Raw genomic sequence first — 27860 nt, forward strand, 5'->3', positions numbered from 1 at the left:
AACTTGATGTCGCTAGGGCTTGTGAGGTATCAAATTAGAGGTCTCGATGAGGAGAATCGTGTGGGACAATTTAAAAATTGCTTCCTTGTTATAGTCATCAGATGGTCACGTGAGTCATAAATTACGTTATAAGTCAATATTTGGCCATGGCCTTGTGGGGTATCAAAATAAAGGTCTCGATGAGGGGAGTCACCTGGAACAAATAAAAAATTGCGTCCTGGTTATAGTCATTAGATAGTCGCGTGAGTCACAGATTAGGTTAAAAGTCAATATGATGCCACTAGAGCTTGTGAGGTATCAAAATAAAGGTATCGATGAGGGGAATCGCACCGGACAATTTAAAAATAGCTTCGTAGTTATTTTCATGAGATGGTCACGTGAGTCACAAATTCGGTTAAAACTTAAAGTGATGCCACTAGGCTTTTTAGCTATCAAATTGAAGGTCACGATGAGGGGAAAGACTTAGAACACGTGAAAAATTGCTCCCTGGTTATGGTCGTGAGATAGTTAGCGCGAATCATAAATTGGGTTAAAAGTCAAAATGATGCCGCTAAGGCTTGTGCGGTATAAAATTTAATGTCTCTATGAGAGAATTGCGTGAGACAAACTAAATATTGCTTCCTGTTATAGGGATCAGATAGTCTCGTGAGTTATAGATTGGGTTAAATGTCAAAGTGATGCCTCAGAGCTTGTTATCGCCCGCCCGAATGTAAAAAGAAAGTTACATAAGCGAGAAAGAGGCTGATGGTGTGGTGAAAAATTGTTAATTGTATTTCTAATGATGTGGCGTGACTCCTACGAATGATTAATCAGTCACGTGACTTACCATGACGTTTATTTTTCACGAGTAAAAGCATCATTGGTATCAAATGATCGCCAATCATTTGCTTGTTTCGGTATGTGCAAAAAAATTTCTCTTTGCATACATTATTCCCAAAGATGTCGCATGATTTCCAGGCGTCATGATTTAGTCACGTGACTCACCATGAGGTTAATTACATCACGAGTATTGGCATCATGGGTACGAAAAGAACCCTGTTGAATTACTTGTTTATGTGAATGGCAAAAACTTTTTGTCATAGTCAACATGTCTCCTTTTGATAGCGCATGACTCCTATAAATGATGAATTGGTCACGTGACTTACTATGAGGTTTATTACACGACGAGTGTTGGCATCATGGGTGTCAAATAAATGCTGTTTTATTCCTTCTATTCGAGATGTGTACGAGAATCTTGACATAGTGAATATGATTCCTTATGATGACGTATGACTCCAATGAATCATGAATTATTCACGTGACTTACTATGAGGTGTATTACATCACCAGTACTGGCATAATGGGTGTCAAATAAGCGTTGTTGAATTGCTTGCTTTCGTGATGTGAGGAAAAAGCCTGTTATTGTTAACATGCTACTTTAGAACTCGCATCACACATATTGATCATGAAATATTTATGCGAGTTATAATGTTTATTATGCCACGAGTAATCACATCATAGGTAAAAATAAATGCCGTTGAATTGCTGCTTACGTGATGTCAAAATGTTTTTCTTGGTTTGCACGTGATTACGGATGATATGACATCGTTCCTAATTATCATAAATATGTAATGTGAAATACCATGAGGCTTATGACGACATGCGTACTCTCACCGTATATATCCAAGAAAACGCCATCACGTGATTTGTGAATACACGCTTTTTGCTATAGTGCCTGATTGCAGGCACTTCAATTTAAAAGCACAAAGAAAGGCGTGGTTTCGCGAATGCTGAAAACACATCGGTGTAGTACTCTTCATGACAGTTCCGTCATGGCTAGGCAATATATATATATATATATATATATATATATATATATATATATATATATATATACAGAAAGATAGGTCAGCAGTCTATAATGCCAAAGTAGGCATAGGGGTGTGGTTATGCTCTTTTTTTTTCTTTTCTTTTTTTTTACTACGGTTATTGAAGTGAACATTTTTTTTAAGGCATTCGATATGTAATCGAAAGGCGTGGGTTCGGTCCCCACTCTGGGCGCGTGTTTTTCTTTCTTTCTTTCTTATGTATATTTCAAAAAAATGTTCACTTCATTAACCGTACTAAAAAAAAGAAAAGAAAAGAGCCTAACCACACCCTATGCCTACTTTGGCATTACAGACAGCTGACCTATCTTTCTGTAGTTCTTCAATGAGACCCTCATTTCATTACTATATATATATATATATATATATATATATATATATATATAACACATCGGTGTTTGTCATGACAGTGTGTCATGAAGAGTACTACATTCGCGAAACCAGGCCCATCTTTGTGCTTTCAAATTGATGTACCTGCAATCACCCACGTATTCACAAAAGCATGTATTCACAAATGACGTGAAGTACGATTCAATGGCGTTTTCTTGGATATATACGGTGACAGTATGCGTGACTTCGTAAGCCTCATGGTATGTCACATTACATATTTATGATAATTAGGAACCATGCCATATAATCCGTAATCACGTGCACCACAAGAAAAAAAAATTTGACATCACGTAAGCAGCAGTTCAACTGTATTTATTTCATACCTATGATGTGATTAATCGTGTATGATAAACCTTACCACTCGCATAAATAATTCATGATAAATAGGTGTGATACGAGTTCTAAGGTAACATGTTCACAATAAGAGGCTTTTTCTGCACATCAGTAAAGCAAGTAATTGAACAGCGTTTATTTGACACCCATTATGCCAGTACTGGTGATGTTATACACTTCATCGTAAGTCACGTGACTAATTCATGATCCATTGGAGTCATACGTCATCATAAAGAATCACATTCACCATGACAAGATTCTCGTACACATCTCAAATACAAGGAATTAAACAGCGTTTATTGACAGCCATGATGCCAATACTCGTCGTGTAATAAACCTCAGTAAGTCACCTGACCAATTCATGATTTATAGGAATCATGCGCCATTAAAAGGAGGCATGTTCACTATAACAATAGGTTTTTGCGCATCACGTAAACAAGCAATTCAACAGTGTTTTTTTCATACCCATCATGCCAATGCTCGTGATGTAATTACCCTCATGGTGAGTCACGTCACTAAATCATGACGCATGGAAATCATGTGACATCTTTGGGAATAATGTTTGCTAAGACAAATTTTTTGCACATACTGCAAACAAGCAAATGAATGGCGATCATTTGATACTTAAGATGCTTTTACTCGTGAAAAATAAACGTCATGGTAAGTCACGTGACTGATTAACCATCCGTAGGAGTCCCGCGAAATCATTAAAATCCAATTAACAAGTTTTTCAACACACCATCAGCCTCTTTCTTGCATATGTAACTTTCTTTTTTCATTCAGGCGGGCGATAACAAGCTCTAAGGCATCACTGACTTTTAACCCTATCTATAACTCACGAGACTATCTGATGCCTATAAACAGGAAGCAATATTTAGTTTGTCTCACGTAATTCACTCATCGACTCATTTCATTTGATACCTCACAAGCCCTAGCAACATCATTTTGACATTTAACCCAATTTATGACTCGCGTAACTATCTCACGACCATAACCAGGAAGCAATTGTTAATGTGTTCTAAGTCTTTCCCCTCATCGCGACCTTCAATTTTATCCCTAAAAGCCCTAGTGGCATCACTTTGACTTTTAACTCATTTTGTGGCTTACGTGACCATCTCATGACTATAACCAGGAAGCAATTTTTAAATTGTCCACCGCGACTCTCCTCATCGAGACCTTTAATTTGATACCTCACAAGGCCCAGCGGAATCAAGTTGACTTTAACCCAATCTATGACTCACATGACTATCTCATGACTATAACCAGCAAGCAATTTTTAATTTGTGCCAAGTGACTCCCCTCATCGAGACCTTTAATTTCATACCACACAAGCCCTAGTGCCTTCATATTGACTTTTATGTAACCTATGACTCACGTGACTATCTCATGACTATAACAAGAAAGCATTATTCATTTATACTACGTGATTCCCCTCATCGAGACCTTTCATTTGATTCCTCACAAGCCCTAGTGGCGCCATTTTAACTTTTAACCCATTTTGTGAATCACGTGACTATTATCATGACTATATCTAAAAAGAAATTTTTAAATTGTCCCACGTGATTCCCCTCATCCAGTCCTTTACCTAGAAACTTCGCAAGCCCTAGCGACATCAGGTTGACTTTTAACCCAATCTGACTCACGTGACTATCTTATGACTATAACCAGGAAGCAATTTTTAATTTGTGCCATATGATTGCCCTCATCGAGACCTTTATTTTGACACCCCAGAAGCCCTACTTGCCTCACATTGATTTTTAACGCAATTTATGACTCACGTGACTATCTCTAGACTATAACCAGGAAGAGATTTTTAATTTGTACTACGTGATTCCCCTCATCGAGACCTTTAATTTGATACCTTACAAGCCCTAGTGGCTATTTAACATAATCTATTACTCACGCGACTATCTCATGACTATAACGAGGAAGCAATTTTCATTTTGTCCGAGGTGACTCCCCTCATCGCGAACTTTGTTTTGATACCCCACAAGCCCTAGTCACCAGATATTGACTTTTAACGTAATTTACGACTAATGTGACCATCTTATGACTATACCCAAGAAGCAAATTTTTAAATTGTTCCACGACATTTTCCTCATCGAGACATTTAATTTGATACCTCACAAGCCGTAGTGACATCAAGTTGACTTTTAACTCAATCTGACTCACGTGACTATCTCATGACTATAACCAGGAAGCATTTTTTAATTTGTGCCACGTGATTCCCCTCATCGAGAACTTTATTTTGACACCCCCAAAGCCCTAGTTGCCTCACATTGACTTTTAACGCAATTTATTACTCACGTGACTATCTCATGACTATAACCAGGACGAGATTTTTAATTTGTACAACGAGATTCCCCTCATCGAGACCTTTAATTTGATACCTCACAAGGCCTAGCGGTGTCACATTGACATTTAACACAATTTATGATGCACGTAACTATCTCATGACTACAAGCAGGAAGTAATTTTTAATTTGTACTACGTGATTCTGCTCATCGATGTCTTTAATTTGATACCTCATAAGCCATCGTGACATATCTTTCACTTTTGACCCAATCTATGACTCACGTGACTATTATCATGACTTTAACCAGGAAGGAATTTTTAATTTTCTGACGGTATTCCTCTCATCGAGACCTTTATTTTGATACCTCACAAGCCCTAGTGGCATTATATTGACTTTGAACATAATCTATGACTCACGCGACTATCTCATGACTATAACCAGGAAGCAATTTTTATTTTTTCCCAGGTGACTCCCCTCATTCCAGACCTTTATTTTGATACCCCACAAGCCACATATTGACTTTTAACCTAATTTACGACTAACATGACCATGTCATGACTATAACCAGGAAGCAATTTCTAAATTGTCCCACGATATTCTCCTCATTGAGACCTTTAATTTGTTACCTCACAAGCCCTAGCGACATCAAGTTGACTTTTAACCCAATCTGATTCACGTGACTATCTCATGACTATAACCAGGAAGCAATTTTTAATTTGTGTCACGTGATTCCTCTCATCGAGACCTTTATTTTGACACCCCACAAGCCCTAGTTGCCTCACATTGACTTTTAACGCAATTTATGACTCCCGAGACTATCTCATGACTATAACCAGGACGAGATTTTTAATTTGTACTACGGGATTCCCCTCATCGAGACCTTTAATTTGATCCCCCACAAGCCCTACTGGCGTCAATTTGACTTTTAGCCCATTTTGTGAATCACGTGACTATTATCATGACTATAACTAGGAAGAAATTTTTAAATTCCCCCACGTGATTCCCCTCATCGAGACCTTTAATTTGGAACCTCACATGCCCCAGTTACGTCACATTGACTTTTAACCCAATTTGTGAGTCACGTAACTATCCCATGACTATAACCAGGAAGCAAATTTTAATTTGTACTACGTGATTCCGCTCGTCGAGCCCTTTAATTTGATACCTTATAAGCCATAGTGACATATCTTTGACTTTTAACCCAATCTATGACTCACGTGACTATTATCATGACTTTAACCTGGAAGAAATTTTTAATTTTCTCACGGAATTCCTTATATCGAGACCTGTGATTTTATACCTCACAAGCCCTAGTGCCATCACTTTGAATTTTAACCCAATCTAGGGCTCACGTGACTCTCTCATGTCTACAACCGGGAAGCTATTTTTATTTGTCTCACGTGACACCACTTATCGAGACGTTTAATTTGATACCTCACAAGCCCTAGTGGCATTATTCTGACATTTAACCCAATCTATGACTAACGTGACTATCTCATGACCATAAGCAGGAAGCAATTTTTTATTTCTCCCACGTGATTCCCCTTATCTAGACCATTATTTTGGTACTTCACAAGCCCTGGCTACATCAATTTGACTTTTATCCAAATCAATGACTAACTAATAATCAATTAAGTAGCTATATTAGGTAATTAATTAAACCGAACGTGCCCGTATTGGGTTTCGAGAGTTAGGCATTGTGGCAGGTTCCCCTAAAATTTCGAGTAAGCGAGCAATTTAAAGGCCATAATTCATACCCATAACACCATCCTCGTATTCACTATAGTAGTTAGGGAGAGTGCTGGATAGTCCCGTGACTGTTTTATTGCGCAGTTCTTAGGTCGTCTAGTTAAACTGGTCACGTAACCTACTTCATCTAACTTGGATGAAAATACACTGCGCCCGAATGGTATTGGTTGCCAACTAAATTACCAAGCGCTGTCATGTGTTGTGCACTGCCTGGGTCTTGGATTATATTGGTTGGCGCCTGGATTATATTGGTTGGCGCCTGGATTATATTCACTGGCGCTGGGATTATATTCACTGGCGTTTGGATTATATTGAGCGGGAAATCCTGTAGTCGCCACGCCACCTGCGAACCCTATCTTGCAACCACTGGACATTATTCTCCGTGACCGATTTGTGCGCGCACTGTGGGATGACTTTCTACAACAGCGCCGGTTTGCTGAGACCGAATTGACATTCGCAAAGGCTTACTACATCGCCATCTGATCGGAGAATGCCGGAAAATAGCAGCGTGACAGCCGGAAGCTCACCGAGCCGGCATTCCTCCCAGATCACCAGCTCCAGTCCTACCAGGCAAGTGGCAAAAAACCACCTAAGGAAGAGCGCTGCTGGCGCTGTGCCGAGCAGCACAGACCGCAGTCATGCAAGCTTCAAGGCGCAATGTGCCATTTTTTGAAGAAACGAGGTCACATTGAGGAGGCTTTCATAACAAAGAGGAAGCAGTCGAAGCCACCCCCTAAAAGGCAAAAGCGCGTGAACGCGCCCGAGGCTATAACGCATCGGAGACGCACGGTAGCCAACCAGCGTCCCCGGTGCTGTACGACCTAAACAACGTTCTCAACCTACGCACGCAACCGAAGACCATGATCGACGTCACACGTGCATGACCAGCCGGTCCACTTCGAGGTGTATTCTAGAGCAGCATGTACGCTCATTCGCGAACAGACGTATCACCAGACCTGGCGGCAGCGTGCACACATCTTGCTCGACGACGACACGCACCTGATAACGTGGTCAGGGCCGGACTTGCCACTACTGGACAGAGCCGACGTAGACAATTACTTCAATGGCACAACCTGCCGTCTACCACTGCTTATCGAGCGAGGGGCCGGAACTAGCCTCTTGGGCCGAAATTGGTTTGACGCTTTTAGGATACCCATCCGAGGTATAAACCCGGCTGCCGATGACAATATTCCCGACCGAAAGGATTTGGTGGAGGGACTTCAAAGGAAGCAGGAAGCGGTCTTCGCTAAGCATATTCCCGGTGACAACGGACCTCTCATCAACCTGGACCTCCATCAGGGCGCCAGCCCCAAATTTTTCAAAGCCATGCCAGTACCCTTTGCCATGCAGTCGGCGTACGACGAAGAGCTTCGCAAGCTCGAGCAGCACGATGTCATTGAGCCGACGCAGAAGCCAGACTGGGCCACACCACTTGTCGGAGTAAGAAAAAAAGACGGACCTCCACGTCTTTGGGGAGACTGCCGGAGCACCATGAACCTGACAACAAAGACTTCTTGCTTACCCACTACCAATGCCCCAGGAGGTTTTCAGCACACTCCGTGGAGGCCGAATTTTAAGCACGCTGGACCTGACCCCGGCGTACCTACAGCTGAAGGTGCGCGAAGAAACATCTGAATTTCTCACTATAAACATTACAAGGGGCCTCTACAGGTTGTAACGACTTCAGTTTGAAGTGGTAGCAGCCCCAGAATCGTGCAGAAGTACATGGAGTCCAAGCTTATGGAATTGCAGAAGTGTTCGTTTACGGATGATGTGATCATTAGTGGAACATTAAGCGAAGAACACGCAGCATGCCTAGAGCTTGCGCTTGACAAGCTAGCGAACGCAAACTTGCGCTTAAGCATAGATAAACACTCTTTTGCAGTGCCCTAGGTTAAGCTCTTGGGGTGCCCGATCAATGGTCAAGGTATTCATCCCACTGATGTCAAGGTGCGTGCTACCAGTAAGGCACCAGCACCAACCAACAAGCAGGAACTGGAGTACTTTCTTTGGCTAATTACGTTATACGATCGATTCCTAGAGCAGCGAGCAACTGTGGCTAATGACCTGTACCACCTTGCAAAATGATGTCCAGTGGAGCTGGTCGCAGCGCCACCAGAAGGCATTCGACGCGCTTAAGGACCTGCTCTGCAGCGCTTAGTCCTCAGGCACTACGATGAAACAAAGCCTCTGCTTCTTGCCGGTGATGCATTGCCCTATGGTGTGGGCGCAGTGCTCTCACAAGCCGACGATCAAGGCAGGGAAGCAGCGATTGCTTTTACTTCCCGCACCCTTTCAGCGCCAGAGCGTAATTACAACAGGATGGAGAAAGACTCGCAACCATGTATGAACCATACACTTTCACCAGTAGATTGCTGGCAGACACGTGATCACAATTACGGATCGCCGACCGCTGTTGGGTATTTTGAGCACCCCAGAAACAAATACCCCATACACCGTCTCCCCGTATGACACAGGGGTGCATACAAATGTCAGCGTACGAATACGAGCTCGCGCACTGCCCAGGAAAAATACACCAGAACGCGTATGCATTGAGACGTCTGGTGCTCGGCGAAACAATTGAGCATCCTCCACAAGCGGGCCGCGTACTGATGTTTGAAGCCCTGCGAAATTCACCGCTAAAGGCCGACACGGTCGCCGTAGCGACGCAAGAGGCCTCGACGTTGTGGCAACAGAGCGAAGAACTACACCAAGGCCGCGTGCAGAAACTGAAGGGAGAAAACTTCAACGCCTTTAACAAAAGAGCAACGGAGTTGTCTCCATCGCGGCTGCGTATAACTCGGGTCACGAGTCGTTATACCGCACGCACTACGCGAGCAAGCCATGGCCCTCATCCATGCTGGACATCGAGGAGTAGTAGCCATGAAAAGGTGCGCTCGCAGCTTCAGGTGGTGGCCAGGAATTGACTACGACATCAAAACAGCTGCGCAGACTTGTCAAGCTTGCCAGGGAATCCAACAAGCTCCACCGAGAGACACCATTCCTGATTTGGAGAAGCCACCAACTACATGGCACACCCTGAAGCAGTGCCGCAAGTTAGGCTAGTTGGTGCATGATAACGAAAAACTTTAAAGCACACAAAAAACGGGGACAACGCGGAGGGACACACACATGCGCTTACTCGCAACTGCCAGTTTTATTGAAAAACGATGAATTTATACATGAACGCCAAACAGAATAAACAAACATTGCGCCGATTAGAGCGTTTTCTTTCCCGTGAAGAGTAATGGATGATTTGCTTATACACTTGTCATTATGTTCCTTGATAAAGAATGCCTCTACAGATGGCCTGACGGTTTGATCACTATGCCTTAGAGCACCTCTGTGTAACCAAACAACGGGTGATGCTTACACTTTTTGCAATGAGCACGCAAATTGGCGCCTGTTGAATTTCACAGTTGACGCATGCTCATTCAAAAGAATGTTTAGACAGCATCCAGTTTGGACCCATACCCAGACTTGCATGATAACGGGATTCTGTAAACGACGCCAATCGCACAACGAACAAGAGGCTGCGTATGGGTGACGCCAAACTCGTTCCTCTTTTTCCTAGGCCGGTCCTTGTTTTTAACAATGCGGCAGAGACTGCCCACTTTGTTTTTGCCGAGAACAACACCCTTACACCGTATCGAGACCTCACGTTCTTCAAACCGCGCGCCATTTTATGGACGTACGGGACTACAGCCCATTTTCTTTCACGCCGGTCCTTCTTCTCCTGTGAAAATTTGCTGTTTATCTTGCGCACAAGGTCACCACACACTGCCCACAGTACAGACGGAGGGAAACCCGCCGCCATAAGGCGGTTGGTTGTCCCCTCTTTTGACCTCTTTTTTATTCGCTTAGAAGTTTTTTGACACCCTACAGGTTGACTTTGCAGGCCCAATCGAAGGAACAACATTTCTAGTTGTGGTAGATGCCTACACGAAATGGCTGGAAGTTAAACAAATTAGTAGGCCATTATCTGTGGGAGTCGTCGACGCTCGGCGTGCGTTGTTTGCAACGTTCGGACTACCGCAAAAAATAGTATTGGACAGCGACACGCCATTTTTGCCGGCAGAGATCAGCCGGTTCTACAGACAACCGCATCAGAGTTGTGACATCCGCCCCGTACCACCCAGCAACAAATCGCCAAGCCGAACGCTACGCGGCCGAATCAAAGAGGGCACCTTGCAAAGACGAGACAGGCTTGTTACAGCGACACTTGACTCGCTTCCTTTTCAAGAAGCACACAACCGTGCAAAATACCAGAGGCCAGGTCCCGGCGAGACTAATGTTTTCACGGGAAATGAGAACGCCTCTCAGGGCCGTTCGACCAGAGCCATCTTTAAAGGCAGCACAGGATGACCGCGGCCCACCGGGCAGCCGGGGGATACAAAAGAGAGAACGCTTCTCGCCCGCCAGTTTCAAGACAAGCCAGAATTGGTCCCAGCGACCGTGAAAAAACGGATTCGCCTGCGCTCGGGGCTCGTCGACATTTTCGGGATGACAACTCGGGGCCACCTCCATCAGCTCGGCCAGCTGAGGCCGTCTTCAAGCAAACAACCTCTTCTGAAGGAAGTTGCGCGTCACTACCCGTCAACAGGGCCTGGCATCTCACTACGCAAAGCGCCGCTGCGGCGCCGACAACCACATGTGCAAACGGCCAGCTCCCGTCTTCGTTGCACCGCGAAGCCGTCGCTATAACGCCAAGCCACACAGCAGCGACACTTCCGTAACCGTTACCAGGTGCCCTTCGAAGGGGGGAAGAAATGTGTTAGTGCTCCCCAGCGGAAGCGGAGTTCTCTGTAGGCGCCTCACGACAGTGCGCCAACTAGTGTCCCCCACGAAGGGGCCCTTTCACTCTCCGACGCCACCCCCGTCTCCACGGGGAAATGGACATTGCACGGGGAGATGCTTTGGGAATTTGCTTCAGTGCAGTCGAAAAAGCCGTGCTCTTCTTGGCTAAATAAACCGTATCTTCAAGTGTGGCCATGCATCAGCGTGTCACTGAATGCGCGGACATAACCGGCACATTACTCTCATACCTCATAATTTTCTGTTTGGCAATACCCCCAGTATGTGTGCCCAACAAACGAGAAACAATAACAACAAAGCGATTTAATCGTGGCAAAGTGTGAAGAAAGCAAACTAGGTCGAGCACTAGACTACTACTGCAAAGACCTCAGTTCGGTTCTCAGGAGATGACACGTGTTTTTTTCTTCTACCGTAATGTGGCGGCCTTGTTCTTCAATACAAACTGCAACAGCAACGGTCGAGAGTGGAGCAGTTAAAAGGATACTGCAGTGACTTATAAGCATTGTAGCATTACTTGCGCAAATTGCAGTCAGTAATTTCTAGTCTGTATTTCGCCCAGTGCAGGTGCGTTTACGCGTACTAAAGGCTCTGTGCCCCACCTATCATGCACCAACATTTAAAAAAAAAGAGCAATGGTGTTACTTACACCAAACGTTGCGTATAATATTTCCAGTGCCGTGAAGTAGTGCCCAGTAATTCTTGTTAAGATTTATTTACTAAAAATTAATTTTCTGTGTTCGGAAAGTACTTGCCTAATCACAAGTGTCAAGGAGACACTTTAAAGTACCCAAGAAAAGAATCTAAATGTGGTATTTTCTGCGACAAACTAATTGCGCAATCATTTACTCTCGCTGATAAAGAATCCCCACAAAATATAAAAATATAAATTGCCGGCACTCACACACCCGGACGTGGTATTTTTTATATTGTGGTAACAAAACTTGCGCACCTCCAGTTCCACGCCGACCAAGAAACAAAATGTAAGAAAAAAGATTCTAGCTGTCCTCGGAGTAGGTGCGCGAGCACTGTGGAAGCAGGAATATTGAGTTGCATTGAACATGAGCGGAGAACGGCCACACACCCCCTGTCGCGAATAACTAGTCCGCACTTCTCAGCTTTCACGTTGGGCGGAACTGTTTTTTATTTTTTACACGGTTTGTTGCCTTTAATGTCTCCATCTAGCCCTCTACACTTCGTAAAGCACGCAAACCAAAATATCTCTGACGCGACTGGTTTTGGGGTGGTCGCGGCGGTCGTGCACCGCCTAGTGGATTTTAGTCAGCCGCTGCGTATGTAAGGTGCACCCCCCCAGCATGTGTACAATATGTACCTTAAGTACCATATGTACCCCTGGGAAAGAGTACCTAATCCAACATTGAACCTTAGTTTTACGGCCGCCCAATATTTTTCGGGACAGGACATCGCGCCCCTTACATAATTGTTACGGGACTAAGGTGGGCAATGCCTCACAGCCCCTTGACTGAAGAACGATTACGACGACGACGACGTTCCCGGCGCCCATCTTGCGCGAGGTCGGTGTTATCGCCGCTATGCCCATTCTGTAAATAGATTGCTTCACCCCATCCCATCGTTCGTCTCATCTGTGTCCTGCCGCCACGTAACAATATGAAAGTGGTGATTTCAGCGTTTCACCTTTAAGATGAAGTAATGCCTTAACTCTCTTATCTACAGCTGTGGATCGAAGAATGCCTCCGCTGGTGGACTCTTCCTCTCACCAGCGGTCGTCCCTAAGGCCTCTCTAGCCTCCCAGGGCAGTTTTGTTGCACGTCTTTCATTATCTACCATGACAACTGAGCCGCCAAAAAACATCTCGCATTTCTTCGGTATGAACATCTATTTCAAACTTGTCGACGGTTTAGGCAGCCCCAGCCCTTCGAGATCCCACCTGTCAGTTCCCAATCCGTGATAACTACCCCTCCCACCGTAGATATATCTCCGAAGAGCGGATGTGGTCCCTAGTAATTTGTTTTCCTTTGTACCTTATTACCTCCGATTTTATTCACGCCGTCGGATAGTGTCCTCACGACCTTATGATCAAGACGTTCCAAAACAATCCGCTTAGGTACGATTTAGAGAGAATTTAGGAGTTTCTCGCCATTATATTCAATGTCGGAACCGAAAGTTGGGACCTGACCAGAAAGCAGGTGGTGGAAAGCTGTTGGCATGACTACCCAACAATTGGACTTCTATCGTGACTTGTTCAGAGAACTTTTTTCGACGGCTGGGGGTAAAGTGTAATCTTATTTGCTGTTGATCACCCCACCAGCACCCCAAAACATCATGGTAAGCATTGGGCACAGCACAAGAAATAAATTTCTTCCTTTTGTGTCATTTCGTTCTCCTTTGTGTTGCGGTGTGATGATTGTTGAGCAACAGAGGCCAACTATACAGAGAGCAACTATACACCCTAATCCCAGCACTATACACTCTAAATCCGGCACCTACAATCTAACACTACACACCCTACGAAACAGAACTTGGGGTTTTACCGAGCGCGTGAACCGTACCTTCAGCGGTATGGTGGCCACATAAATTATCCTTTAATTTTAAACGGGGTCCTCTCATGTGTGTAAAACCCGCCAATGTGAAAAACGCGGGCATTTTGCGGACTTTTTTGTATTTTGTAACCTCACAAATCATGACGCTTCCTGAAAACAATGCGACACTATACATCTCACTCCTCAGAATACACACTCACTTATGCCGGAACCTGTTTAACGCCCATAATTGCAGCAACTTTTGCGCATATCTACACCGAAGGATGAACCGGTAGAACCTGCTCAGTCTGGCGGAACCTAAAACATGTACTGAATGTTTCCTCCCTCTCTTGCTTGAATCTGCGCATCGTTTCCTGCTATCGACATGCCCGGAAAGGCCATTTTGAAGTGTCATATTTCATGCACATCCATACATTGTGCTTGAAGCACCTCTCCCATCCGATATGTCGTGAAGGCGCTGACGCCATTGGAGGATCGTTGCTGCCTGGCTGCGGAAAATAGCCCTTGGGCGGTGCCTCAAGCCGACCAATCTGTATATTATTGTCTTTTCCTAAACTATTCCGGAAAAAAACTCTTTTAGCCTCCGTGGGACATTGTAACAAAGAAGTGTAACCACCGTTATATGTAAAGGTATTCGCACAGTCCATAGCCCCGAAATTGAACGAACTGGCCGTAGAGCTCATTCGCGCCTCGACAAGCGCGTCGTGATCACTGTGAGATTCAGGAAGACTATTTTCTAGACAATGATTTTGATTTAGAGTGGAGCGTCTCTTTCAGGGGGTAAGTCTGACATTGAAGGGAATTAGAACGGCACATACGTAGCGACCTGCAACGATGCTTCGCTGCCATTCTTTTTGGCCAACATGGACGAGTCACTCGCTAATGTCGTAGGCTAATGCTGCTGCCCGTTGGTGACGCAGAAGTGGCTGATCCAGCATGTTAAGGCCTAGCTGCGCTTTCAGGAAGAGGGCTCATCGGGTGTGCTGAGGTGCCGCTCAGGCAGCCAGCAGCGGTGAAAACAGCTGACGCGTGACAAAGTGGTGGCACGCATGCATTCTGTAAGCAAAGCGCGTGCTCTCAGTGCGCTGCCATAGGTGCGGGACGGCGGCGCTTTGTTGCTCTCTCCGCGCACTCGGCATGTTGCAGCACAACTTCTTGTTCCACATTGAGCATGAAGATTTTCTTTAGCTGCCAATTTGCACAACGTTACTAACACTGACGCTCCGTTCAAAGTAATCATAAATGGCGCCGCGAATTGCTCACTTTAGCTGGCTTTTATGTTCTTCATCGTCACTGATTACTTGTTAAAGATGCATATATAGTAAAAATTGAGCACAATAGCTGAATTTATTGCAATTGCTGAGTTAAACTAATTATAAAGAAAAACAATACACTTGGCAGAATCTTTAAAAGCTGCAGACCACTACTTTAATTATTTATGGGTTTCCGATGATTGTAGCTGCCTTGCTCCCCATACAGCATGAGCTGAAAAATCAGGAAATATGGGAAGAAGAGAAAACAAAAACTATAACTGGGAAAAACTTACTAAATACAATCACTTGGTAGTGTACGATGTATGTACGAGAAGTTTAATGACATTTAGAATAACTCAAAAGGAAATAACGGTCCGATGCAGAAACAGAGCTATTCCTTGGGTGTAAGACAAGATGATAAAACTGAACTATCTAAATGGTGTCGGGTTTAAAATTGCTCCAGCAACATGATAATATCACAATCAAAGGGGGATCTAAAAAAGGAAAAAGGTTTCTGCAAACAAAGGACTACTAAGAAAACACACTACGTGATCAAGTTTTCCGCTTACCTTAATCAGGTCAAACCAACATCAAGAATACCAACTTGGCAAGGACTCCCGCGAGGCTTATCGACACTGCCTTAAGCGAGGCGTTTGCAAATGTGCTCGAGAAAGATATATTAATACCTTCGACAATGGCAATACTTTACTGAATAACGTGCATCATAGAAAACTTGTTTATAAGAACTGGATGTTTTGTACCAAATATAACTTTTGTTTTTAAAACTAAACCATTTTCTTCATTACGGCCTCTTGTCATTGAAACTAGAGTAATAAAGAACTACAAAAATAAATCTTGTCCAGTTTGATTAACGAACGGCAACACCACTAGAAGACTAGCCGTTTGTTTTACACTAAACTCCATATATTTATTTTATTGTTTCTTTGTTTTTAGACTTACAACGGGCGCTTGAAAGTACTTATCAATTATTATCACTCAAATATATTAAATCTAGAGGCGTTTTTCTGGTTTTTTTATTGTTTCCGCAATTGTCTAGAATGAGTCAAATTAGAAATTTGTTTTATCGAAAACCGGGTGGTCGATTTAGGCGTTCTGCAAGGGTGGTTGCTAGTAAATATTTTGTTTTGCATTTTGGTTAACTAAAATCGAAAGACGGGAAGGTTACATACATGCTGACAACAGGGCCTTAGCCCTGCCGAGTTAGTCGTAAACAAAGTCCTGGACAATATTCTAACAGATGTATCCTATTTTACCGAATAAGTATTGTTTTTATATATGATATTCACCAATACAAGCTTTCATTGCTTTCATATTCCACGGAAACATGTCATACCATGAAAGACTAAGTTTTACGTGACAGCGACAGTTTTAGGCGTCTCTGTCAATTCTTGTCACTTCAAATATGGAAAAGTGGTTGAAGCACCCTGGGCGAGCTGAGAATGCCACGCTGACGAGACATTGTCTTTGCATGCACACTTTTAAGAAGTAGCAAAGCGTTTACCGGCCGTGTGCAGCCACGTGTGTTTTTTACGGTTTACGCCCCACACCTTTTACAAAAAAATAGAATACGAAACTTTTGAACCATCAACTTTTGAAGTACGGTACTTTACGAAACTTTTACGAAACTTTTGATGTCCGGTAAAACGATTTAGGACCAAGCCTCTCAATAGCGACCAAAAATCTGAAACCGCAACATGGGAATATCTCGTAGCATTTTATGTGGAACATACTTCCACTGAGTGGGCAGACTTAATCACACATCAACGTAACATTCTCAGGACGACAATCAGTTTATACTGAATTCACTTTGCAGAGAATACTTTAAAGTATCTTTAAAGACGACGACACGAAACAAACACATCTTTGTGGTTTATAAGAAGTAATGATTTGTGTTTATATCAACTACGGGAGAGGACCCTGCAACACGCTCCTATTATGTGCTTTCTCGTTTTAAAAAACTTCAGTTTGGCGCCGCCGTCCCTAGGTTTTCAAAAACAACATGTTTCCCACAGTGGCTAACACTAAAGTTTTGATAATTTCTAAGCGTGCCTACCTAATACGATGCTGCCCACATCTTACTATTTTATCAAAAGTTCTGTATTCAATATTGCGTTACATGCAGTTTTTTGTGTCCTGTATTAATTTGTCCGTATTAGTTCGGTTTCATTACTAGTTTTTTAGTTATAGAGATTTCTTACTCCTCCTTCTCTTCGTATATTCTGTAAATAGAATAAACCTGGTCCCCGTGCACGAAGTTGGATTGCGCAGACTGCTCTAAATCATAACTGCTTAAGTGGGATCAAAAACTATAGAATTGCAATTGTATTGGGAGAGTTGATTTGAGTTGACTGTTCCGCCCTTGTTTTTTGTGGCACGCTTGAATTTGCTGGAATTCACCATACATATGCACTTTTCCATGTGAATGAAGAATATCATTATTTTTCGACATCACTTACTTTGTAGTACACGGTGTCCTCGACATGTTTTCAGCACGTCAGGCCCACACGTGAACGCTGCAATGTTCGCGGAAAAAAACACACGTTTACAGAAGCACAGGCCCATAGCTGCAAGTATGAGAGAGCACACACCGTACAACAATATACCCCGCTTTTCTCGCAGGCGGCCAAACAATACAAAAACATTACATGGGTGAGATGAGTGTGACAGGGAAGGAGGTTCTCAGTCTGCACCACATATTTATCGGAGGGCACCGCGGGTGAGCTGAGACTGCCAGCAAATTGCAGTGACTGAGTCATCCCTGCCTCTTACTTCTCAGAAAGAATACAATACCAACGGTAAACTTCGCCGCCTAGCAGATTGTCCTACATGTTTACTTACGCGTTTCTACAATACACCTGCGCTTTTGGGCTCTATCACGGCTCAAAACACTTCGGTATCTGACACTCCAATGCAGGCCCCCACGAGACAACTTTTATTGTAAAAAATGGAGGAAGCTTAGTCTAACGCGTGAGATGTGAAGGTAGCGAAGCGGTATGCAACCTTCACGATCGTCACACACGTTTAAGGTCAGGATTTCAGCCGATTTGCTTCTTCTTCGCTGCCACAACGACCTTTACTCCGTCATTGTTGCGGTAAGTTTGAGCTTCGGTCATTTTGTTGGAAGTCGTAATCAATGGACACGACCTTGGAGTGGCGTACGCTATCCCGTGTCTTGGAGCAGCGCTTTTACGGGACGTGTAGCAGCGTACGGTATGACAGGTTACGCACCGTGCCCTTTCCCCGGCGACCTGTGAATTCTTTGGTACACCGCATATCCTGTTTCACATCGTACAAGAAAACTACCAATCCCCACACATGACCCTGACGGCAACTCGTGGGACTAGCAATGGGTGGCCCAGCTGACCAGTTGTGACCGTTTCATTCAGCGAGGCTTGCTGTCAAGAACCTTGTCGCAATAACGTTTATCATCAATAACAGCTGCTATTTTATCCACGGTGGTGGTCGTTATGTGCTTGACCACGCGGTACCTGGTCTTCCCGCATGATGTTCATCCAATTTTAAATGAATTGCAACTTTCGGCACATGGGAGCTGCTCCCTGGTAGTTTTGAGGCGCCTGTATAAGGCTAGGGGAGGAGCGGGGAAGATTTAATAACGCTCTTCATTCTGATATACCATGTTATAGTGCGTTTTGAAAATTACTCTTATCTTCTGGGAATTACCTCCCAACGTAAAAAAGTTACAGGCTCTTGTATTACTTTTTTCTGCTGGCACAGAAACTGTTGGCGATCAAGTTTTGGGCTGCGGAAATCGCGTGGTTTGAAGAGGGTGTACTGAAAACGCTATTTCATACGTTCTTCCCTCACCTGCGTTTGTACTATTGCTATGCAACAGTGGCAGCCGATATGCTCAAAGGGCAGTTCTCTCCTAGCTCGCAGCAACACTGCTGAAAAAAAATGCATTACACGCAACGAACAATGCAGTAACTTAATCACACGCTTGCATTGCGGGCGTGGTGGCATCTGAAGAAGCCTGCACGAAGTCAAGTTTTCACGCCTGTGAAGGCGCACACTTTTTAAATAAAAGCGCTTTAAATCAATGAAGTGGGTCAGGAGGCGCTTACCCAACAAGAGGAGTGCGCTCCTGCCATAAACTATTTACTACTCTCACCGGAAAACCCGCACTTGTATCGTCAGAACGATGCCAAACGAATAGCTGGTTAAAAATTCAGTATAAGAAATTAGAGATGACATTTATAAAGGGTCCGTTAAAACAACATGCATAATGGTTATTTCTAGGACAAATAGCTCTTGGTAACTCACTCAGCTTGATTTTAGCCAATTGATGGACGTTTTAGCCTGTAAAGTACCAGTATAATTAAAAAGTTTAAAACTTCCTATTCAGTGACGTAATATGAGCCAGAAATAAAATATAATTATCACTGTGTTAATCGCACGTTAGCACATGAGCATAGAAAACAGTACTAGAGGCCCCACTGCGATTGCCCACAAGACTTATTTCCTGTTTTCTTTGGCCTGGCCTGCGGAAGCCAATCACGCCTGCAAATTTTAGATACTTCCTGTAGAAACCCCCCGAAAGTTGCTGAAAAGTTTCCATTACTCCACCTGTTTTCCTCTGGTATCTCTGAGCGTTCTTGCAATCTTTGCTTGAAGATTCACGTCAGCTTTCTCCGAGCAACGCAAACAATTTTTTACGCCCAAATTGTACTTTTTTTAATATCTGCTTTTAGTATCTGGATGGCAATATTATATTTAGAGGAAAATTCATGATAACATTTGTTAAACTTGATGGCTGTAAAAGTATATTGGCCGCCCTTTTGAGCCATCACAAAAGCCATTACTTTAGCGCGGCCGAAAAGACTCGGGAATTTGTTTTTTTAACAGAAATTCTTCGGGCTTTAAAACAAAACTTCAGATACTGTTTGTCGTGATCTCATCAGAGCACCACGCCAAAAGAACTTACGCTTTCCATGTGCATGAGCATCACATATTCATCGGCTTTTAGTTGGAGTGCACTCTACTTGAACTGAGCAAATTGAGGTCGTCTTCGAAAAACGGAGGCCAGAGACCCAACGTCGCCACATTACAACAACAGCAAAACGTTCGCAAGTTTACTACGACATGGCTGCGATACCAATTTTCAGGTATGATCCAGAAATTCGCATCAAGGGGCGCTTTCTTGGTTAAAAATTCATTAGTTCTACAAACCTGCAAGAACAGAAATTGAGTCTTCTCCCGTCGCTCTTGCTGCTGGGTCTGCCGGGTGGCAGATATGGTCACGCGGAATATATATCAAGAGGGCGTCTATCAAGGGAAACCCCCGAAGCCAACTGTTTCATAAGTCCGTGATATCGGGCGCTGATATCGCGTAGGGCTGCTTTGAATTTCGCGATAATGGTCACGCTTGCCTGGAAAGCACTCAAGCCATGATTTTGCAGCTGGGATAAAGGGGAGATAGCCAGCCTTATCAGAACAAAAGGTTGCTTTTACGATGAAGGGTGCCATATCTGCTATTACCGTCATTCCCTAGACCGAGAGGGAGTGGACTTCTATCTTGTATAGCTTTAGATAATCGACCAGCTACTAAAGGGAATTACAGAAATCACAGAATATTGTTGAGTTTTAAAAATTATTCGAGGAAAGTTCCGTGCTATATACAATGTAAAAAAAACCATAGTAATTTTATTAGCGAAGAAGTAGGAGATGTGAAATTCAAGTTGTCATTAGCGTAATTAGTGTCGAAACGTAAATATTTGGCTAAGAACATGCTTTTCTGAGAATACGCCGAGAATTGTTCAGTTTTCTTCGTTAGACGACTTATGCGGCCGTAATTATATAAAGGCACGCAGCGAGATAATACCATTACGAGCGCATCACATTCATGCAGGGCTGGGGTAACAATTGTTGCTATAATATTCATCTTTATACGAAAATACCCAGCGGGTAAGTGATTCATTACAAATCCACGTTCCGGATCAAAAAGGCGGAAAATTACCCTGTTTGATTGAGCTTTTTCTACATTGCCCACCCCCGTGGTGGCTACCAATCTTAAATGGAAAAATTCTGCGAAGATTCATAAAAATTTGTCCCCTGATGTATTCCTGTGCCGCTTGTGTAGAGTGTTACTTATCCAAAGCTAGATTTGACTATAATCATCCAAGGACGTTGAGTTGTGTTGATATTTTTAAGTTTTTGTTTTCTTTTCGGGAAAGATGTATATTATAATATTGTAAAGGTTGCCTGCCTTTTATTCGCGAATGAGGAATTATTTGCACATTCAAGTCGGAGTACAGCGTTGCCCATCTTTGCTGTTTTTATTTGTATTTCCAGTGCTTTCGCGGACTTCTATTGTTTAGTCTTCGGTTTTCATAGAATGTGTATAATCTTTATAGTTTTCAAATCGCCAGATTATTGTGGTAAACTTTTATTTTTCCCCTTTTTCTTAGTTCTTGGTTTTTGAAAATTTTGTTCCAGACATTGTCTCCATTTACACTATGTGGTAAAATGTAGATTTTCAGCCAGTTATGCATTACGGGTATAATACATGGCCTTAGAAGCTTTGATTTTTGCGGTATTGTTGTTGGCATATTCAAAATTTCCCTGGATTTTTTATTCTTCGTTTGAAATGCATAAAATCCGTAGTTTTGGTAATAGCTTGAGCATTGTGCTAAAAAAGTTTACTTTCCTTCTTATTTTTGTTGTTTCTTAAAATTTCGTTAGACCAGTTATATTTTCCCGGCATTAAACCAAAAATTTTTATTTCCGTGGATTGCTGCATTTTACATGAATTATTTCTTTTTTATGTTTTTGATGGTGAAGCTGTTCTTGGTCTTGGATTTCCCGTTTTGGCGCGTGGTAACGCAGGCGCACCGAAGTTTTGTGGCAACAGCTTACTGGGCGGAGAGCACGGGCCAAGCGCAGGTAAACCATGTACAAGAATTTTTGAAACAGACGTTTACCTAGGCAAAATATTTCCAAATTACTCGATCAAGCGGGAATTCGCATACTCGTGAAATGGTTGAACGAAAAGAAAACATTAGGAATACGTTAGGCAAGGTATCAATACATGTCATAGGTTCATTTTTGGTTTATTTAAATTACTAGGCAGCTTCATTCTTCCGATACAAAAAAAAACCCCGCCTTTGAAAGACGTTCTGACCCCAAAATACATCAGAGTGACTTTATATAGGAGTTTCGAAACTCCCAATTCGCCCCCTGCATCAAAATAAGGTGCTACGATTGGTCCCCTGCTTTGAATCCTGTTTTACAATGGCGCCTTCTTTTGGAGGGAAAATAAAGTATATAACTCGCCTCGCCACTCGACGACCTGGGTGAAAAGCAGTATTTGAGTGCTTATGTAAATTTCTTATGCCAAAGGAGCGCAATTTGTTGAACTATGCAAGTGTTTTATATACATACCAAGCAAGAGTACTAAAAAGAAATGGAACCGTGGAGTCAACCGTCGCTTGCACACAATCGTCTGCTGCGCGTCTTTTTCGGTCTTGTGGCAGCAAAAAAGTAAATAGGGCGCTTCGACGGCTTTATGCAAGCTGAAAAAGATTATTTATAGCAGCTTGTTTGGCAATTGGATTAGCTTTGGCATCTAATGTGCTTTAGGCCAAACGATAACTGCAAATGAAGTACTTCAGGTAGGACGTATGTTGTGGCGGAGTGCCGGCACAAGCGCTAATGGGTCGAGGCAGTTGCGCGGACGGAGAAACAACCGCAACCAAAAAGCCAGCGTTAAGATAGTAATACATAACTCAGAAAAGTCGAAAAATAAAGACATATGCACTTTAAAACACAATTGAATGTTAAATTGTCAGTTTGAATATTAACTTTCTTTTTAGTATAGTGCATGCGCCAGCCGCAGTGGCGCCACCCTACGCACGATTCAACGCAGGGGCGGGGGGGGGTGCCGGTGCGGGCCGTTTTTTGAGGCGCAGTTTCGCAATTCTCTACAACGAAGAGCTCTGAAGTACACTAAGCACTCTCTGCACTCCTCCTGGCGGTGTTCCAAGATCAAATATAACAAAATGTTGCAATACATGATGTTGGGCAAGAGAGAAACCAAAAAATGAATGGGGGAGAATCGAAATCGATCTACTGGTATTGAGAAATTATATGAAAATCACTTAATGGGATTAGCGGGTCAGCACCCGCTTCGTTGTTACCACCAGCGTTCGCCGCGTTAGGTCAGCGAAGCAGGGCTAATCTGAATGCCTAGCATTCTTTCTCATGTAATCACACAGCTACAACCATGCCAACGCCCAGCATTCGCAGGAAATGCAGACTTTGTTGAAGTAACACAACTAATATTTACAACGGCATAAATGAAGTAATTCGTAAAAGATACATTGTTAAAAATAAAAAATAAGAGAAATAGAAAGTATAAAGTTTTCATGCAAATAACGTGACGAAATGAAAAATATGCACCTTATACATCTCTTGGAGAAAACAAGCACTAAACAAGAACGCCAGCAAAACAACGTAAGAACTACAGAAAAAGCACAATTGAGCCACGCGCATAAAGCCCTGAATTTACACAGCAATTCATCACTGGCGAAAGAATGATATTTCATCGTTGTGCTAGATCAGATACAGATAATTCATTAAAGAGCAGTTTAAAAACCAAAATATCGGAAAATAAAACAAATAAATAAAATTACCAATTTGTTTAAGGGACTGCAAGATATCTATTCTGTACATCTCTTCCGAAAACGGAAGACTAATAAAAAAAGTCGGCACTGGAAGTTTCAAAATGAGAAATTCAAACTTGGCAGGAATGCGCTAATCGTTTAAAGCCCTTTATTTCAACAAAAATGCACAAATGGCGTTTGTGCATTCGCTGATAAGTGGTTTGCGTTGCAGCGAGCGAGTAGGACCGTACAATAATACAACTGACCAAACTTTAAAAAACCATAAGTAAACCTAAAAAAAGTTTCTGGAAAATTACCAGTCCCACTAACAAGTATGCATCAGATAAATCATTAAAAATTAAAAACTAAACAAAAAACCCTGGAAAAGCACGTTTGAAATGCGCATAAACAAAACCGAAAATGTAATAGCCATGTAACGCCCTTCCTTGGCACAAAAAATGCATAACTCGCGGCACCAACGCATCTGATTGGTAAAATCGAATAAATGATGGAGCACCCTTTGGATAAACCAGAGAAAAGTAAACAGAAAGAAAGGACATTTTGCAAAAACGATGTTACGTAATCGAAAATGTTGATTTCATGCATCTCATGCAAAATCCGTAGCAAAGCAACAAAAAAAACAGAAGACCATTCAATGTAAATAAACACTGCAAAATTGACTAAAGTGTGCAACGGCCTGAATTTCCATGAAAATAATTAGTGGCAACATAATTTTGGGAGATGAGAGATTGAGTTAAATAAAAGGAATAAAGCGCTAGTATTATGAACAGAACAAAGTTAAAGCATGCATCTTATAAACCTCCTAAAAGCGAAGACTTAGCAGGCAAGCCCGGAAAACCACATTCAAAACAAATACAAAACGCGAAATTAGCAAATCATGCAAGCCAATGCATTTCCTTAAAATACCACACCAGTCGGAAGTAACACAGTTCTTTGGTATCATAGCGAAAATTGGGATCTGTCGCCAAGCACAATTTTCGAAACCCAAGGTTGATAAAATTCCGTAATAAAGATGCTGCCAGTGACCTGATGATATTGTATATGACCACCAACAGGCGGAGAGTAAGCACAAACACCACGCTATAATGTTTAAAACGCCAATCAAAATATCCAAAATCCGCAAAACCGTGAGCAAATGAGCCAACCCTGCATTTTGATATAATGGCGCAAATGGCAGAAAAAGCTCATATTTGGTAATAAAAGTGACAATGGAGACAATGGAGCTTCAGTGCGCACAAGCACACTCACAAGCATTGTCAGCAGCCTCAACCTCCTCTCCCTTATAACAGTTACGTCGGAGACACGGCAATAAAGCCACAACTCTTTCCCAGACGCGAAATTTGTAAACAAAAATAACGGCCGAAATCACCACCTGCCGTAGAAGCAGACCACCTATGGCTATGTTGCCCGCCCTGCCATCACCCCTTGTTTTCTTCTTTTTCGCCTCTCTCCCAATGTTACCGTTATGTCCTACGACTAGTCTGTATGTAGTATATTTGACTTGCACGTTGCAATGAAGGCTGTCATTGGTGTTTTCCCTTGTCGCCACCTGCCTTTGTCTGTCTTCCTAAACAACGGACCCGTCCTCAGCCAACGCTCGCCAGGCATGTTTGCTGAGCGCGGATGGCTCCAGGGTGGGGAATAACTAGTGTGTGGAATGTAGAATTCCATATCTGGCACCCCAACGTGAGGCCTTGTTTGCGGAGACGAGCAGGAGTCACGGCAGCATCCTTTGTTCTGGTGTCGGGCGATCCGAGCACAGACAACAGATCTGAGGCCTAACTGATTGTTCCGACATATTTGCAGAGGCGAACTTTACTCCAGAATAAGGAGGGTTATTTATTGCGGCGGCGGTTTTAATTTCTTAAGCGCCGAGTTTGCAGCAATTGTGCAAATGGCAGGACATCGCTGCCAGTTAACACGTGGTGTCCGAATTTTACTCAGGACGACAATCCATAAACGACAATTGTTTATGGAAACGTGGGTTTCCGAGTTTGCATCCACGCGAGGCCACACAGCCCGCGCCGTTGTGTCAGCCCGAAGTGAGTGAATACAGAAACTGCAATTTTTATCGGACTGTTTTTTCATGTTTTTTTTTACTGCGGGAGTAGAGGCTCTGGGTGCCGTGTGGCCGGCCTACGTGTGCTGTAAAAGGCTAGCTGGTATTGCAGCCTGGCACGGGCCCTCCAATACCATTGACTGAGGTCGCTCTGTTCGCTCATAAGCTGTTTGCGTTGCAGCGAGTGAGTCGGACCTTAAACAAAGCAGGTGTATCCTCACAGCTGCACGTATGGTACTTCAGGGGTTTATTTTCGTTTGGACTGTTTTATATTGCGTGTTTTTGATGCGGGTCGTTTGCGGAAGTGAGTTTGCCGGCTTTCACAGCCGGTGACCGGTCCACCGGAGCAAGGAGCGTCCTTGCAACAATACGAGGGCGGCAGGGTGTGCTCCCTTTTTTGTGATTGAATAGCGCGAGAGAAAGAAAGGAATACTGTTGCTTTGACCCCCACGCGGCATAAAACACTCCTTATTTCCGTAACGTAGCTGGTTTAATTGTCGCGCTACGCTGGCGACGGGAATAAAGCGGTGCCTCATCCTTCCCTGATTTCCTTTAACGCGGAGAATTAAGCGGGACAAATTTTGGGCCTGCTAATTGTAACTTCGCAGGAGCGCTCCTGTTCGGCTGGAGAGACCAAGCTCGGTTCCAGTGAACAAAGCGCCTGTGTTGAAACGTACTTCGGCATTTTTATGCGAGCGTTGTGCATGTGTGAACATAGGGTTGTCGTTGGGATTAAGTACTGTTTCCGCGTTGATATGCGCTACTGATGCGAGCAAATACTGCTTTCGCGTTTGTAAAGTTAAGCATCCTACCGGGTGGTCGATGCCATCGTCAGTTATTTGTGCCCTGTAGGCTACAGGGTCAGAGCAGGTTCTCTAGCTCTGTTTACGTTTTGGGAGCGGTTGCATTGATGAGAAACTGAGCAGCTGAACCTTCGGATTGTGTCACGCTACTGATGCAGTCAAGTTTGTATTCTCCCCATACTACACGCTGCAAGGTTAGTACAAGTTGGTGTGCTTTGTTGACGTTAACAGGCTGGTTGCGATGCCGAAGGCATGACAATGGTGACATTCGACATCGAACCACATGATCAATGGGATCAAAGGGCTACTGGGGCGTCTTTTTACCGCCCTATACATTGTAGGGTTTGGACAATTTACCGGGCTTTGTTGACATAAACAGAGCGATGGCAATGCTGAAAACTTGACAGTTGTCATTAGGATCGCGCCAAAAAGGCGTGCATTAGGAGAGCTATTTTGCAGCCTACATTGAATGTGCGGGGATTTTCATTGTGCAGCTGAGCCACTCAGGCTAGGACCATATGAAGAAGCATGTTTATGCTGCTGAATACTGTTCTGGACTAAGGGTCGTCTGCAGATTGTGAGCCTTCTGAAGCGGCGCGGTACAGCATGCCACCGCCAGCCTGGCCGAGGGAGTCCGTTGTCTGTGGTCACTTTGCGGCCACAGGCAGTCACGGATGTACCGACGCTTCATTAACGCTTCCTGGGGCTGGCTGGTGCGACTCCCCCGGGATATACCTTCCTGCAGACATCAGTGGGTGACGACCGGCCTGCTGGTACACCACCAACGGTGGCGTTGGACGAGCGCATGCCGGCGTAGGAAAAAGGATGCAGGGAATAGTGGTTTCATCGACGAACGAACTTTCCATCGCCTCTAGTCCTGTATTGTGATGTCACCGGCGGGCGCAAGCAATTTAGAAAGCAGGGATGTGGGGATTGAGACTTTCAGGCGAACCATTTTCTCGGTAGCTTTCTATCGCGGCCGGCGTTGCACAGCCCGCCTAGCAAGCGCGACGGGCGAGCGCCAGCAAGCGTAGGGTTTGTTGTCGCCGGGATGGAGTCAGCCTTTTTCTTCCTGTCTTACCCGAGAACCAGTTCTTCCCTTCTCGCTAACGCCACCG

At 43.6% G+C, this 27860-nt stretch overlaps 1 long non-coding RNA gene across 1 annotated transcript in view; it reads right to left on the bottom strand.

Moving 5' to 3' along the window:
• Nucleotides 1-20518, bottom strand: part of LOC144168810 (uncharacterized) — an 88751-nt gene extending 68233 nt beyond the window's left edge. Inside the window, exons 1-2 of the long non-coding RNA XR_013322244.1 lie at nucleotides 20429-20518; nucleotides 17698-17754 (exon numbers count right to left, since the gene is read on the bottom strand). This is a non-coding gene — a long non-coding RNA (uncharacterized LOC144168810). The remainder of the gene's footprint in view (nucleotides 1-17697; nucleotides 17755-20428) is intronic.
• Between the last annotated feature and the right edge of the window lie 7342 nt (nucleotides 20519-27860).

Source organism: Haemaphysalis longicornis, unplaced genomic scaffold, assembly GCF_048455015.1.
Source record: "Haemaphysalis longicornis isolate Haplotype H1 unplaced genomic scaffold, Haemaphysalis longicornis Haplotype H1 scaffold_2, whole genome shotgun sequence".
NCBI classification, from domain to species: Eukaryota; Metazoa; Arthropoda; class Arachnida; order Ixodida; family Ixodidae; genus Haemaphysalis; species Haemaphysalis longicornis.